Source organism: Macaca nemestrina, chromosome 13 (assembly GCF_043159975.1).
Source record: "Macaca nemestrina isolate mMacNem1 chromosome 13, mMacNem.hap1, whole genome shotgun sequence".
Lineage (NCBI taxonomy): Eukaryota > Metazoa > Chordata > Mammalia > Primates > Cercopithecidae > Macaca > Macaca nemestrina.
In genome coordinates, this window is record NC_092137.1 from 58,968,888 (window position 1) to 58,984,585 (window position 15,698).

Sequence of the window (15,698 nt, forward strand, 5' to 3'; positions counted from 1 at the left end):
TTTTCAGGCCACATTTATATATTTCTTGAAATAAACTTCTTAAAAAACAGGCCGTTCACAGTGGCTCACACCTGTAATCCCAGCACTTTGGGAGGCTGAGGTGGGAGGATCACTTGAGGTCAGGAGTTCAAGACCAGCCTGGCCAACATGGTGAAAGTTTGTTTCTACTAAAAATACAAAAATTAGCCAGGTGTGGTGGCAGGCACCTGTAATCCCAGCTACTCGGGAGGCTGAGGCAGGAGAATCGCTTGAACCCAGGAGGTGGAGCTAAGATAGCGCTATTACACTTCAGCCTGGATGACAGAGTGAAACTCTGTCTCAAAAAACAAACAAACAAACAAACAAAACAAAACAAACAGACCAAAAAAAAAACCACCAACAGATTTTCATAACTGAGTTTGTTCTGGGTACGATACTCAGGACTTTCAAGATGTTCGTGTTATCAGAGTGAATAAATTAAGAATTTCCAACATTTTCTCCAATTAAAAACAAAAAGACTACACTTTATTTCTATTCATCTTTCATTTTGCCTTTTTATTCTTGCTGAAAAATTATATCCCAAATATTTTTTGTGCTCTTAGAAGTTAAATGCTCATTGATATACTTCCATGTACAAAGGATTCAACTTGGCATTGCTGGGTATAATAACGCAAATAAGATATCCCCACTATATTAGTTTTTTATTGCCATTTAACAAATTACCTCAAACTTAGCAGCTTAAAATGACATCCATTTGTTAGCTCACAATTCTGTAGGTCAGAAGTCCAACAAAATGTGACTGGGTTCTTTCTCTACTCAGGGTTTCACAAGGGTAAAATCCAGGCATCAGTTGTGCTGTGTTCTAGTCTGGAGGCTTTAGGAAAGAATTCATTTCCAAGGTCATTCTCGGCTGAATTCAGTTCCTTTTATTTGCAGCACTGAGGTTCCTGTTTTCCAGCTGGGTTTCCTGTCAGAGGCTTTTCACAGTTCCTAGAAGCTGCCTGCATGCCTTGTCCTGTGGTCTCTTCTATCTTCAAGTTGGCAATGGAGAACTTCTCATGCATTAACTCCCCTGTGTACTTTGAGTCTCTGGCTTCCCTTTCTGCTTGGATAAAAATTTCTGCTTTTAAAAGGCTCATGTAATTAAGTCAGGCCCACCCAATGATTCATCTTCCTATCTAAATGTCAGCTGATTTAGGACCTTAATTTCATTTGCAAAGACTTTTCACAGCAGTACTTAGGTTATGCTTGATTGGATAACTTGGAGAATTATGTGTACACCAGGGGCAAGGAATGGTGGAAGTCCGTCTTATAATTTTGCCTACTACACCTGCCCTAAGGGAACTTAACATCCTTTAAGATGGATAAAACAAGGATATAAAGAGATAAGATGCAAGTGGTATTACAGGAGCCACAGGATAAAGATGCACCATATATTATAAGAGTTCCAAAAAAAGGATAAACCACTTTTGTACAGGGAAATCTGCAGCGGTTTCTTGAAAAGGACCTGGAAGGGTGGACAGTATTTTTGTTCATGAAGATAAGGATAAGATACCCCAGTCAGAGATAGTAACACACACAATGGCACAGAAATGACAAAGTGAAGACCATTTGGGAAAGGGTTGGCAGCACTGTGTAGATAGAGCATGAAAAATGTACGGAGAGGTGAGAATGGGATGACAAATATAACTTCTATTTGGGAAGGGCTTTGAATGCCAGGCAGATTAATTTGTCTCTAAGTTAGTGGGAATGGGTTATTAGTGAAGGTTATTGAACATTGGAGAGATCTGATGGGAGTTATACTTTAGAAGAATTGATAGTAGAATAGAAGCAGTTTGGAGTGGGTTGGGATCTTCCAGGGAGGCTGTTTAGCAATAGCCTAGAAAGTAATGAGAAAGGCCGGGTGCAGTGGCTCATGCCTGTAATGCCAGTAGTTTGGGAGACTGAGACAGGTGGATCACCTGAAGTCAGGAGATTGAGACCAGCCTGGCTAATATGGGGAAACCCTGCCTCTACTAAAAATACAAAAATTAACCATGTGTGGTGGCAAGTGCCTGTAATCCCAGCTACTCAGGAGGCTGAGGCAGGAGAATCCCTCGAACCCCCGGAGGCGGAGGTTGCAGTGAGCCGAGATCACACCATTGCATTCCAGCCTGGGCAACAGAGCAAAACTCTGTCTCAAAAAAAAATAAATAAATAAATAAAAAATAAAGAAATAAAAAAGAAAAAAAATAGTAATGAAAAACTCAACTTAGGGAAAGTGAAAATAGAAAAATGAGGATGGATGCATTGTGATGATATAGTTTGTAAATTCAAAAACAGATTGGATACATGGAGAGAGAAAAATGAGAAGTTGACTTCACTTGGAGCCTGCTCTCATAAGCAGAAATAGGGAAACTGGAAAGATTTGTTTTGGAAAAAAAATATGACGATATAGGTTGTACATAGTTTAATTTAGATGGAATCATTGTTGAAAGTATTCTTGGTTCTCAGCATCAAAATAAGGCTGTCAGGAAGGAGAGAGCCATGGCCATATTGGACAAAGGGGAGATAAAACTCACGGGGATCTAAGGCTGCCAGGGGTGGGCCAAATATGGAATTAAAATGAATCCAGTCATGGCAGTAGAAATGTGTTAAATGCCTGGCAGGGGAGATGCTTGGAGTCTCAGGCAATCATTGTGGAGGAGTCGGAGGCCATAGACACAGGAAATATGGTGTAGTCTCTCAAGGGGGAAGGAATTAGTAAGAACTAGCTCAGGGACAAGGGACCCAGCTACCTCCTGAAAAACTGATGCACTATTCAGAAGTCATTCATACAAGTTGTCCAGACATATAGGTGACATGATTTAGGGGAGGCCTTAGGTCTGCCAATCCACAGTTCCATGGGCTCACAGTAAACACACTGGAGGTAGAACTAATGTTGACCTCATGGTGTAGAATGGATGTGTCAATGTAGCAATATACATTAGCCACCTTGGAAACACATGACACTGTCTATAAGGTGAGGGTGTTTCTATCATATTTACAATTGAAAGGGGATAGACAAGGCTCAGACTATAATTTAATATACTGATTTTCAAAGGATGGTTAATCAAAATTTTTTTTGCATGCAGGTAGAAATGTAGTTCTGTCCCTCATAAAAGTGAATGAGATTCTGTGTTCCATAGAATTTTGAGGGAAAGGAGGATTGAAATTTTAGATATATGATAAGAATAGCGAGCACATTTTTATAATTAGTCTCACTGAATTTTTAGCAGAGAAAGAAAAAGAGATGGGTTCATGACAGGGCAGGCTTGCTGGTTTTAAAGAATCTAGTGGCCCCTCTTGTTTTTAGTTGGAGGAGAAAGAGCCAGCAAAACTACTGCAGAGGAGGGTGGAGGGGCTATCCGATGGTATGAAGTTCTAGAGGAGACAGAGACAAAAGGATGAGATTGGGAGAAGGGATGAAGAAGTTAGTGTGATTCACCTCTCTAGTATGAGTAAAGGCTTAGATTCTTCCTAAAATATGTAGAACACATCATACTCAATCAACAATGTCCAAAATGTCCATACAAAAATGTTTAATATCTCCTTCATAAAATCTGCTTTTGAAAATACTTACATGTTAGTACATACTTGTACTTAATATTCGGACTTAGATATCCACACTTTCCCTTGAAGTCTTTTACTGGCCTTGTCTTTGGGAGGCTGGATAGAGAGGATGGGACTGTCCTTGGAATTCCAGTTTATAGCTTCTTGGTTACCCCATGGAGTGGAGTAAGGCAGCAGGTTCCAACACCATGCCAGGTAGATCAGAATGCTAAGTAGCCAGTGCTAGCAATGTGAAGGCGAGAGGACGAGATGAGGCAGCAGCTGGAAGACAAAGTAGAGGATCAGCTGCCCAAAACTGAAGAATTGACCTAGTGAGGAGGAGAGGATGAACCATGGTAAACTGCCAGGGAAAACCCAGGGAAGTGATGACATAGGCATGGCTGAAAGGTTGGATTTGTTTAAGACAATTATGCTTCAATTTAGTTCATGAAATTTGGTTTCTTTCCTAGTACTGCATCAAAGATGTTTCTACAGAGTCACAGAAAGTCTTAAATTGGCAGACTCCTTTTTAACATTCTCCAAGGCCTTTCATGCCCTATTCTCTCTTCCTGTTTTTTTATGGGCATCTTTGTGTATTCAACCAAAAACAACTCTTGTACTTCTTAGTTTTCTTTTTCTTTTTCTTTTGTTTCACATGGCCTCCATTTCTACTGGAAATTTACTCCCAGTACTATCTTCCAAAACACTTCTTTGTGCCAGGAGTTTGTGAACTCCCACTTGTTCCATGCAGATATATTGACAGAATTATGGAACCTTCTTCCAATTACCTTTCTAATCTAAATAAAAGACTATGACATTCCTTCCACCCTTCAACCTCCAATAGTCACTTCACCTTTTGTGATACATCAGGTTAAGAGTCTTTGTGAATATAACTTAAAAAAAAAAAATGTAACGATCCAGTGTGGTGGCTCATGCCTGTAATCCCAGCACTTTGGGAGGCCAAGGTGGGCAGATCACTTGAGGCAGGAGTTCAAGACCAGCCTGGCCAATATGGTGAAACCCCATCTCTACTAAAAATACAAAAGTTAGCTGGATGTGCTGGCAGGCACCTGTTATCCCAGCTACTCTGGAGACTGAGGCAGGAGAATCCCTTGAATCCAGGAGGCGGAAGTTGCAGTGAGCTGAGATCCACCACTGCACTCCAGCATGGGTAATAGAGTGAGACTCCATTTCCAAAACAAACAAACAAACAAAGAAAAAGTCCCAATCCTATCCTATCATAATCAAAAGATTTAAATTATAAATTTAAAATTTGTAATTTTGAATTTTAAGTCCTTGGCATGTATTTAAATCTCTTGATCCCAGGTGAATGCCGTACAATGTATTTTGTCAATTTTATTTTACATATTTTTCTTGAATGCTCACTGTTTTCCTAGGGTGGTAGTATGCTAGTGGTGGTAGTGATATTTATATGTGTGTGTGTGTGTGTGTGTGTGTGTGTGTGTGTGTGTAGAGGGTAGACATCTAAGTAGAGGAAATAATGTTTGCAAAAGCAGAGGCATTCCTGGAGAAATTGCAGTGGGTAAACTGTGGCGGGAGCACAAAATGCATGAATATATGAGAGCATGGTGGTAAGGACAATTAATCCAACCATGTTTGTTGAAAAGGAGCTAAGATGTTATTCTGAGGTATTTGGAGTGTATTCCAAAGGCCATGGGGGAGCCACAGGTTTTCAACCATGTGATCTCCATGAAGAAAAGATCTAAACCTTTCTTAGAAACATCCCACAGTGTCTGAGACTTCAGAACTAGATGGTGAAAGTTTTTGCTAAAATAAATTATACTTAATTCATATGAAGTAAATGTAATGCAGGGCCAATATTGTGACTGTACTATAGTAGGGAGAGGTAAGAATCTGGGGCAACCTGTGGACCACTGATACATTCAGATAAAAGATGGTAGAGATCATAGGGTTATGGATGACTTTTATTTTTGTCTTCATACTTCTGATCATTTTGCAGTATATTAAATGAATATGAATTACATTTATCATTAAAGAAATCCATCGACCTTATTATACACAGAAATAGAAATGACTGTCAGGCCTTTGGTGTGCTTTTCAGAGAGTGCAGGATAGAGTTGAGGGGCATTTTTGAAAATACTGGACTTGGATAAAGGAAGGATCTCTTGCTGCCACATGTGTATGTTTCATGTGCCTTAGATTTATTGAGTTGGATTTTGATTGCTATGTTCTGATAAGGCCATAAGGTAATCCTAGGCCTCTGTAGGTGTTAGGGCTGGGGCAATGTATTAGTCCATCTTCATGTTGCTGATAAGACATACCTGAGATTGGAGAATTTACAAAAGAAAGAGGTTTAGTGGACTTACACTTCCATGTGACTGGGGAGGCCTCACAATCATGGTGGAAGGCAAGGAGGAGCAAGTCACGTCTTACATGGATGGCAACAGGCAAAGAGACAGCTTGTGCAGGGAAAATCCCATTTTTAAGCCATCAGATCTCATGAGACTTATTCACTATTATGAGAATAGCACAGGAAAGACCAGCCTCCATGATTCAATTACCTCCCACTGGGTCCCTCCCACAACACATGGGAATTGTGGGACATACAATTCAAGATGAGATTTGAGTGTGGATACAGCCAAACCATATCAGGCAGTCTCCCTAATAGACATTTGGGACATTGAGGTTTTCATGAAGGGAAATGACATTTGTTCGAAAAGTCCAAAATGGACTGTAAGAAGACTATTCTTAGCTCTGACCGCATTGTTTCAGGCCAGCCTTTTACAGGAGACAATGATGCAGGAACCTTGAGATACATCCTTCAGGGACAGGGGAAACCACCTACCAAGGGCAGCAAGTTGGAAACTAGACCAGGACCATTCACCCACAGAGGGCTATATGCTAAAGATAACGGAACTGTATTTCACATATTAGACTATCTAGTTGCTTGTTATTGTCTGTATTTACTTCCTTTCTGTTATCCTTGTTTAGTGAAGTCTTGTTCTCTATTTTATCTGAGCTAGGCTTTGGGGGAACTGAAAAAAATAGTTGTGTTTCCACACTTGGGCTAAAACATGAAATGGGGCCACTCTGCTTGGCTGTGGTAACAGAATTTAGTATGAGCTCATGACAGAGAGGTGAATCTTAGGGTATAGATGGGAGGCTGTGAGTTCCAAATATCCCTCCCTAGTAGCGATTCTCTCTGTTACTGTGGAGGATTAGGGTCTGACCTTTTTCAAGGTATCTGCATATATAAGTTAGTGCCTGTCTGAGGAGAAAAAGGGGAAAGAGCAGAATTAAGTAAGACTTGATGTTTCTGTTTTCCTAATTAAAGAGATCATGGTGCCATGAACTGAGATAAGGCACTCATGAAGGTCAAGTTTTATGGAGGAAGGACTTTGGACATGCTAAAGATGAAGTATCTTTGTCCAGGTGCAGTTGTCCAGGAAGCAGTGGGACCTGGCTTAATATGGAGAAAGACATAGGATTAGGAACTAGAATTCAAGAAGTCACATCTCAGTAGGGGGTGAGAATACCAGTCATACTACCACATGGCATTGCCATATGAGCAAAATCAATTACCACAACACTATGGATAGATGCAAAAGGCACTTATGTCCAGAGTTGGATAATAAATGTAAAGGCACTTATGTCCAGAATTGGATAATATGTTACTATTATTAAAAATAATAACCAGCAACTCTGTGTATTCTGCTGTTACCTTCACATTTCTACCATGTATTATTACTCTTTCTCTTCTTAGAAGCACTTTTAATTATGTTATTGTTAGACCTAAAGCAAAGATTTGTTTGGAGAACTCCATTGTTCCTGAGTAAGGAACTTTTTAGTTTCTGGAGAGAGTTGCACTTAGGATGTAATAACTAAAGCTTAAATATAGCGTGATCTCAAATCTGTCAAATATCTGCATCAGTCTTTTAAAAATTTTTTACTTCTTAAAGCCTGGTAACTTTTGGTTTGATTTGAAGACTGAGAAAGCTACTCACATTTGAAATTGGAGGAAGGAAATAATTTCCTTTGAAACACCACAAAATCACTGCATGTTACTAATACTATAAGGCTTCTTTCCCATTCAGTTTATCTGGAGAAAAACTGATTTGCATATGTTTGCATCTATTTGCATGTTCAATTCAAGTGACTCCCAACTCTAAGTATATAAGATGAAACATATTAACTCCTTGTTTTAACCTGCTGTGATTCTTGTCTAATGCTGTGTGGTGGGTTTGAAAATTTAAGTGCCTTGGAAATTGGTGAAGAATTCAAGATGTGCGGCGGTGGGCATTCAGGATATCATGTTGGCCTCAGGGGCTCAGGGGCTGAGAGCTGGGAAGCCACAAGAGGCCTGGGAGAGTGTCAAAATGGGCAAATGTGTCCCCGAGCGTGAGCTTACAGAGCACCCCCTAATTGAGCAAGGGAAATCACAGAGGAAGGTTTTGAGAGACTGCCATCTGCAATCAGGGACTTAGAGCTACTAGAGGCGAAGCTTGTCCTTGGTCCTCTGCCCTTGACATTACCGCCCTCCTTTCAAGGATCCTCTGGCATGTCGTTAATTTTTTACAAATCTATATTGTAAAAGGATGGCTTATCTTCATATTACATGTTCACTATACAGATTATGGAAAAGAAAATCTTCCCTGAATTTTCTTCCCCTAATATGTGTGTGTATATATATTTATGTATGCATGACTGTGTGTGTGTGTGTATATATACAGGTAAAATATATATGTAAAAAAAAATATATATAGAGAGAGAGAGTAGCATATCTGTCAAACCATAGGAAATAAAATGTTAGAGGAAATTTTAGGTTCTTTGGAAAACCAGTAAATATATTTTCCCCCTGGGATTAGGTGGTCTTTGAAGCCACTACAACTAAACCATAAAGACAGTTACTTCTTTACCTTCTTATTGGGCCAGACTCTAAGGCTGCTTTTGTAAGGGCAGTAGCCACTTGCCACATGTGCCCATTGTACACATAAAATGTGGCTGAATTCTTCTGCATTGGGGCATGCTGTAAGTATAACATACATATGTGTTTTTGTGTGTGTGTGTAGACAAGGTCTCACAAAGCAGGGTCTCACAAGACAGGGCCTCAGCAGCCTTGGCTGGTCTCAAAACCCTGGGCTTAAGCGATTCTCCTGCCTCAGCCTCTCAAAGTGCTGGTATTATAGGTGTGAGCCACTGCACCCAGCTACACATTGATTTTTAAGGCTTCCTGTCAGAAAAATAATGTAAAATTTTTCATTAATAATTTTTTAGAATGTTGATTACATGTTGAAATGATAATATTTTTGATATAGCAGATTAAGTAGAATATATTATTAAAATAATTATTTTGCTCCTTCTTACTATTTTTTTTTAATGTGACAACAGGAAAACTTGAAATTATTTATGTGGCTTGCATTATGGCTCATACAACACTTCTGTTGGGCAGCACTGCTCCAAGGGAAACATTTCACCAAGGAGAAATCTTGAGAAAAAACTGAGAGTCCACGCTGGGACTCTGGTGGGAAGCAATTGCTACCCATTGCTCACACTCTAGATTATTGCTCTTTGTGATATGAATATCAGATGTCTTAAAATTATTTTAATGTGGATTTTGCTTGCTTTTCCTTTCTTTCTACCCTGTCTGTGTTTCTACTATGATCCAATGTAGAGATAAGGGAAAGCCAGTGTCCTCAGCTTCAGGCCTATGTAAATGGATTTTAGTTGAAACACAGTTTCTCCTGATGACTGTTAAAAACTAATTAGGTTTTGTCATTTATTCACTTGGAATTTTGTCTCATTGAAACCTTGCTACTCAGTTTACCCTGCTTCTAGGTGGTGAATACCTGCTGCCATGTTAGGTTATGCTTTTTTGCTTAAATTAACTCCTAAATAATATAGCATAGCAGATACAGGAGAATGAGTGGGGAAGGAAAAGTTCTCACTTTTTTTTTTTTAATACAAGACTGATTTTATTATATTGCCAGAGAAATAAGTTAGATTGCTCTGGCAGTCTCAATAAATCAAACATGAAGTCATCTTTTTTTTTCTAAATTAAATTTTTATTTAAATAAAAGTGTTATGTTTGTATTTGAGCTGACAGCTAAATCTGATAATTAGAGTGCATGAAGTTGGCTTTGATTGGCATTGTAATTGGATTGTCATTGGGCTGAGAACCTATTATCTTTGGATCATGCCCCATGAAATCTGTTGAAGAAACTTTGCTGCCAGTCATTAGAGCCACCATCTTGGCTTACAAATTAGGTTTGAAAGGCTTCTTACCACTGGGAATGTAATTTAAACCACTGCAATTGCACTCCCATTAATTAAAATTATATTAAAATTATGGTTCATTTTCTAAATTTTTTTTTGTATTTTATTAGACATACTTATTACTAAATGCTTAACAAATTACATAGCAGTGCTTAGTAAAATTATGTTTCATAGATAATCCATCTCTTCAGCACGTTACTCAGCATCAGTAGAATTAGTCAGTGTTAATCATTAAAGGATATACTATTTATATTTTTCATTACAAGTTTCAGAAAGAAGCATTTCCTTTATTTCAACGTAAAATGCAGGACCAGCAATGTCTACTGTACATTAAGATCAGTCCTGCCAATAAAGAAATATGCAGCTTTGCTTTAAGGAGACGTCATCCGTCATGGTCACAGTTCTTCCTACCTTAATTTCTTTCTTTTCTAAAACAATAGAATACTGTAAAAGACAGAAGTCTTTTTTGTCCCCCTTTTTCTTTTTTGGATAGACAATTAAGAAAAAATTAAAAGCACACATGTGCCAAAATCTGTGCTGTTCTTTATTGCTATTATTGTCTGCTAAAAGCAGATCAGCACTGATTAAGACAGAAAAGGAGCTTGTGAGGACTGGAAATGAGAATGATGTGGGAAATGGTGGGTGAGGCAGGTCTCTCCCAGCTGGCAGAGAAGAGGGTGTGTATGAAGGGGTCCACGATACATCCTCTCTTGACTCTGATCCTTCAATCTGCCCACAGCACCTTAGATTATACAGGCATCTGCCGCTGTCTAGCGTATGGATGTGAAGAGCTAAGAGGCATACTTCCTGAGATACAGAATCAGGCAAAGATCCTGATATTTACTTCTCTTGTTTATTGCCCCCCACTTTTGTGATTGATGTGATTATTCAGGAATATCTCCTCATCCCTCAATTTCTTGCCTGTGGATAACTTTGGGGTGATAGTTTGGCAACTTGGATGAAAACCTTCAATGATATTTAAAAGTATAAAATGAAGTTTTCAAATTTATAATGTTTTTATTTAGATTGTGCTGAATATCTATACCTCTCCCCTGCTCTCTCAGCTACATTTTTTAATGTACCTATTTCCATTGTTGCTTCTGTTTCTAGCTTCAGCATTTTGTTTAGTTTCTAACACGTAATAGATGCCCAATAAATGTTAAATTGAATTGAATTGAATTGAATTGAGTTGAATTTGAAGTCTAAAGATTACAGGGTTACTTGGAGCCAAATCCCAGATAGGCTAAAATATCATATATGGGTGGCAGCGTATAGTTGATAAAGTCTTTCATGGCTTGTTTTATTCACTCCCCTGTATGATGTTTTAGAGATGATTTAGGGTGAATACTGCTACCTGCTTTCCCATCCCTCTTTTCTTAATAGATCAGGACATTGCAGGTCAGAGAACTGAGAGATCAGGAACACACAGTTACTGAATAAGTAGCAAAGCTGAGACTAAACCCCAAAATCTTTTTCCAAGTTCAGTGTGCTTTCCATTCTCCCATACTGCTCCTTTTTTTTAAAAAAAGGACCACATATATCCCCAAATGAGGGAGAATGTCTCACTTTCCTTTTTACTCACTAGTGGGAGAGGAAACTGGAAGACAATTAGTCATGGATTAAAGATCCTGTTTGGGCCCTGTGACCCTTTGAATTCCTTTCAAAGAGTATATTCTAAAGATGTAATCATATGAAGACTTATTTAATCTCAGCCAACTCTTATTGAGCCCAAATGAGCCAGGCATAGTGTTCAGCATTTTTCATGTCTTTCACCGTTTAAGTCTCAGAACAGTTTAATGAGGTATGTTCTTACAATTACTCTCCCATGAAACAGTTGGTGAAATGAGGCATGGGAGGATTTTATATGTCCAAGTGTCCAAGTTCCATGGCTATGTAGAATTTGGATCCACATCTGATCCTAGAGCTCTTTGTCCCCACTGCTTTGCTCACTGTCCAGTCTGTGCAGTGTTGCTTCATGCAGAGACGACCAGGAAATGATCTAAATAGGGAAATTATTTAGAAAAACATCCTTGAAATTCTACAAATGATACTTTAGATATAGATGATGGATGTCAAAAGATGATAGCAATAAAATTGAAATCTATAAAATGCTATGATCCCACTTTGTAAACATATGCCCATGGAAAAATATCTGGAGGAATTATAGCTCAATTTTTTCTTTTCTTTTTCTTTATCTGTATTTTCTATTTTAGCTACAATGAACACACCTAATTGTGTCATTTTCTTTTATAGGCTAAAGTATATTAATTGGAGAGTAGTTTAGAACTTTTGAAGCACTCAGATAGCATCAAGGACTTGACATAAGATGTGTCCCAGCAAAGTGAATTCCACTTGGATATGGTTTGGCTGTGTCCTCACCCAAATCTCATCTTGAATTGTAGCTCCCATGATCTCCACATGTCATGGGAGGGACCGGTGGGAGGTAATTGAATCATGGGGGTGGGTTTTCCCCATGCTTTTCTTATGATAGTGAATAAGTCTCACAAGATATAATGGTTTTATAAAGGACAGTTCCCCTGCACATGCTCTCTTTCCTGCTGCCATGTAAGACATGCCTTTGCTTCTCTTTCCTCTTCTGCCATGAACATGAAGCCTCCCTAGCCATGTGAAACTGTGAGTCCATTAAACCTCTTTTAAAAAAAAATTTACCCAGCCTTGGGTATTTCTTCATAGCAGTGTGAAAATGGACTTACAGTAAATTGGTACCAGTAGATTGGGGTACTGCTGTTAAGATACCTGAAAATGTGGAGCAACTTTGGAACTGAGTAGAAGGCAGAGGTTGGAACAGTTTCGAGGGCTCAGAAAAAGATAGGAAGATGTGAGAAGGTTTGGAGCTTCCTAGTGACTTGTTGAATGGTTTTGACCAAAAAGTCCAGGCTGAGGTGGTCTCAGATGGAGATAAGGAACTTATTGGGAACTGGAGCAAAGGTGATTCTTGCTATGCTTTAGCAAAGAGACTGGTGGCATTTTGCCCCTACCCTAGATATCTGTGGAACTTTGAAATTGAGAGACGTGATTTAAGGTATCTGGCAGAAGAAATTTCTAAGCAGCAAAGCATTCAACAGGTGACTTGGGTGTTCTTAAAGGCATTTCATTTTATTTTTTCACAAAAATATGGTTTGGAATTGGAACTTATGCATAACAGGGAAACAGAGCATAAAAGTTCAGAAATCTGCAGCCTGAGGATGTGATAGAAAAGAAAAACCCATTTTCTGAGGAGAAATTCAAGCTGGCTGCAGAAATTTGCATAAATAACAAGGAGCCAAATGTTAATTCCCAAGACAATGGAAAATGTCTCCAGGGCATGTCAGAGGTCTTCAAGCAGCACCTCGTATCAAAAGCCAGGAGGCCTAGGAGGAAAAATGGTTTCATGGGTGAGACCCTGGGCCCCCCTGCTGTGTGTGGTCTCAGGACTTGGTGCCCTGCATTCTAGCCCTGGCTGAAAGGGACCATGTACACCTCAGGCTGTTGCTTCAGAGGGTGCAAGGCCCAAGCTTTGGTGGCTTACATGTGGTGTTGGACCTGCAGGTGCACAGAACTGAGGTTTGGAAACTTCTGCCTAGATTTCAGAGGATGAGTGGAAATGCCTGGATATCCAGGCAGAGATGTGCTGGCAGGGTGGAGTCCTCATGGAGAACTTATACTAGGGCAGTGCAGAAGGGAAATGTGGGGTGGGAGCCCCCACACAGAGTCCCCACTGGGCACTGCCTAGTGAAGCTGTGAGAAGAGGGTTACCATCCTCCAGACCGCAGAGTGGTAGACCCACTGACACATTGCACCTGGAAAAGCCTCAGACACTCAATGCCAGCCCGTGAGAGCAACCAGAAGGGGAGCAGTACCCTGCAAAGTCACAGGGGCGGAGGTGCCCAAGACTATGGGAACCTACCTCTTGCATCAGTGTGACTTGGATGTGAGATATGGAGTCTAAGGAGATCATTTTGGAGCTTTAAGATTTGACTACCCTGCTAGATTTCAGACTAGCATGGGGCCTGTAGCTCCTTCATTTTGGCCAATTTCTCCCATTTGGAATGGGTATATTTATCCAATGCCTGTGCCCCACTGTATCTAGGAAATAACTAACTTTCTTTTGATTTTACATGCTCATAGGTGGAAGGAACTTGCCTTGTATCGGATGAGATTTTGGACTGTGGACTTTTGAGTTAATGCTAAAATCAGTTAAGACTTTGGGAGAGTGTTAGAAAGGCATGACTGGTTTTGAAATGTGAGGACATGAGATTTGGGAGGGCCCAGGGGCAGAATGATATGGTTTGCCTGTGTTCTCACACAAATCTTATCTTGAATTGTAGCTCCCACAGTCCCGTATCATGGGATGGTCCCGGAGGGAGGTAATTGAATCATGGGTGCGGGTCTTTCTTGTGCTGGTCTTATGATAGTGAATAAGTCTCCTGAGATCTGATGGTTTTATAAAAGGCAGTTCCCCTGCACTTGCTCTCTTGTCTGCTGCCATGTAAGACATGTCTTTGCTTCTCTTTTGCTTTCCACCATGATTGTGAGGCCTCCCCAGCCATGTGGTCCGTTAAAGCTCTTTTTCTTTATAAATTACCCAGTCTCAGGTATTTTTTCATAGTAGTAGGAAAATGGACTAATCTACCCTTCTAGTTAATTTTCTTCTTATATTGCTTCTGGGCAGCTCTCTGTTTTCCTCCTCGCATACAAGCCCTCTGGTGGGCCTTTGAGCTCAACAGGGCATCAGGAGTAGGCTTGTTGTGAGGCCAGGCTTGGACTGTCTATGGCTGTTCATGAAGTGGAACTTACATGGGATTCAAAGCTTTGTTGTTATTGTTTAGCAGGAGCACAGCCTTTGAAGAGGAAGGATGACAGCCAAATTTTGGGTTGTTTGCACAAGTATGAGCTCCAACAACTTAAGGAGCAGCAGGTATATTAGAAAGGAAGCTCAGAGAAATTAAGGAAAAGAGAAGCAAGATACCCACCTTTTGAAAAGAGTGGCTTACTCTCCTGTTTTGGTGACTTGGGAGGGTAAACAGTATATAAAAACAAAGGACATAACTGGGAACCCAGGAGAATAGGGCTGAGATAGGATGGAGCCTTATGGTTTGGAGTCCAGCAAGGTGTGCTGTGTGTGTAGGCTCTTCCTTAACAGATGCTTCAAGTAGTCATGCACATCCCATGGTCAAATCTCCACGAGGAAATTGGGCATTGGTTTGAATCTAAGCCATGGCTTATGATTTGTTCAGTGCCTCAGACACTTTGGGGTAAAGTTGGGGAAAGCACCCAGAAAAGAAGCTGTAGGTCCTCTATACTTCTATTTGTACATTTGAGGTTTAGGGTGTCTAATAAAATCTCATTTGAACAGGGTCTAGAGCTAAAACATCATCTATGAAAGTTCAGAGATTGGGTGTAGTGCCTTACACCTATAATCCCAGCACTTTGGGAGGTTGAGGTGGGTGGATCACCTGAGGTCAGGAGTTCTAGACCAGCCTGGGCAATATGGCAAAACCCCGTTTATACTTAGCATGGTGTGGTGGTGCACACCTGTGGTCCCAGCTACTTGGGAAGCTGAGGCAGGAGAATCACTTGAACTCTGGAAGCAGAGGTTGCGGTGAGCCAAGATCGCACTGCAACACTCTAGCCTGGGTGACAGAGTGAGACCCTATCTCAAAAAAAGAAAGTTGAGAGTATATAGGAAATAGGAGCTATGATATGTAAGTTTCCTTGAGGGGAGAAATTAAAGAAAAAGGGTGCTGTCCACAAAATGCATCCAGAATGGGACAGCTGGGTATGGGGAGGACAGCAGAGGTGGATATTGAAAGAAAGGGCAAATGGGCAACCAAAAAAATCATCACCACATTTTCACAAGTCTTTTATTTGACTGGTTGTGTATTCAGAAATGT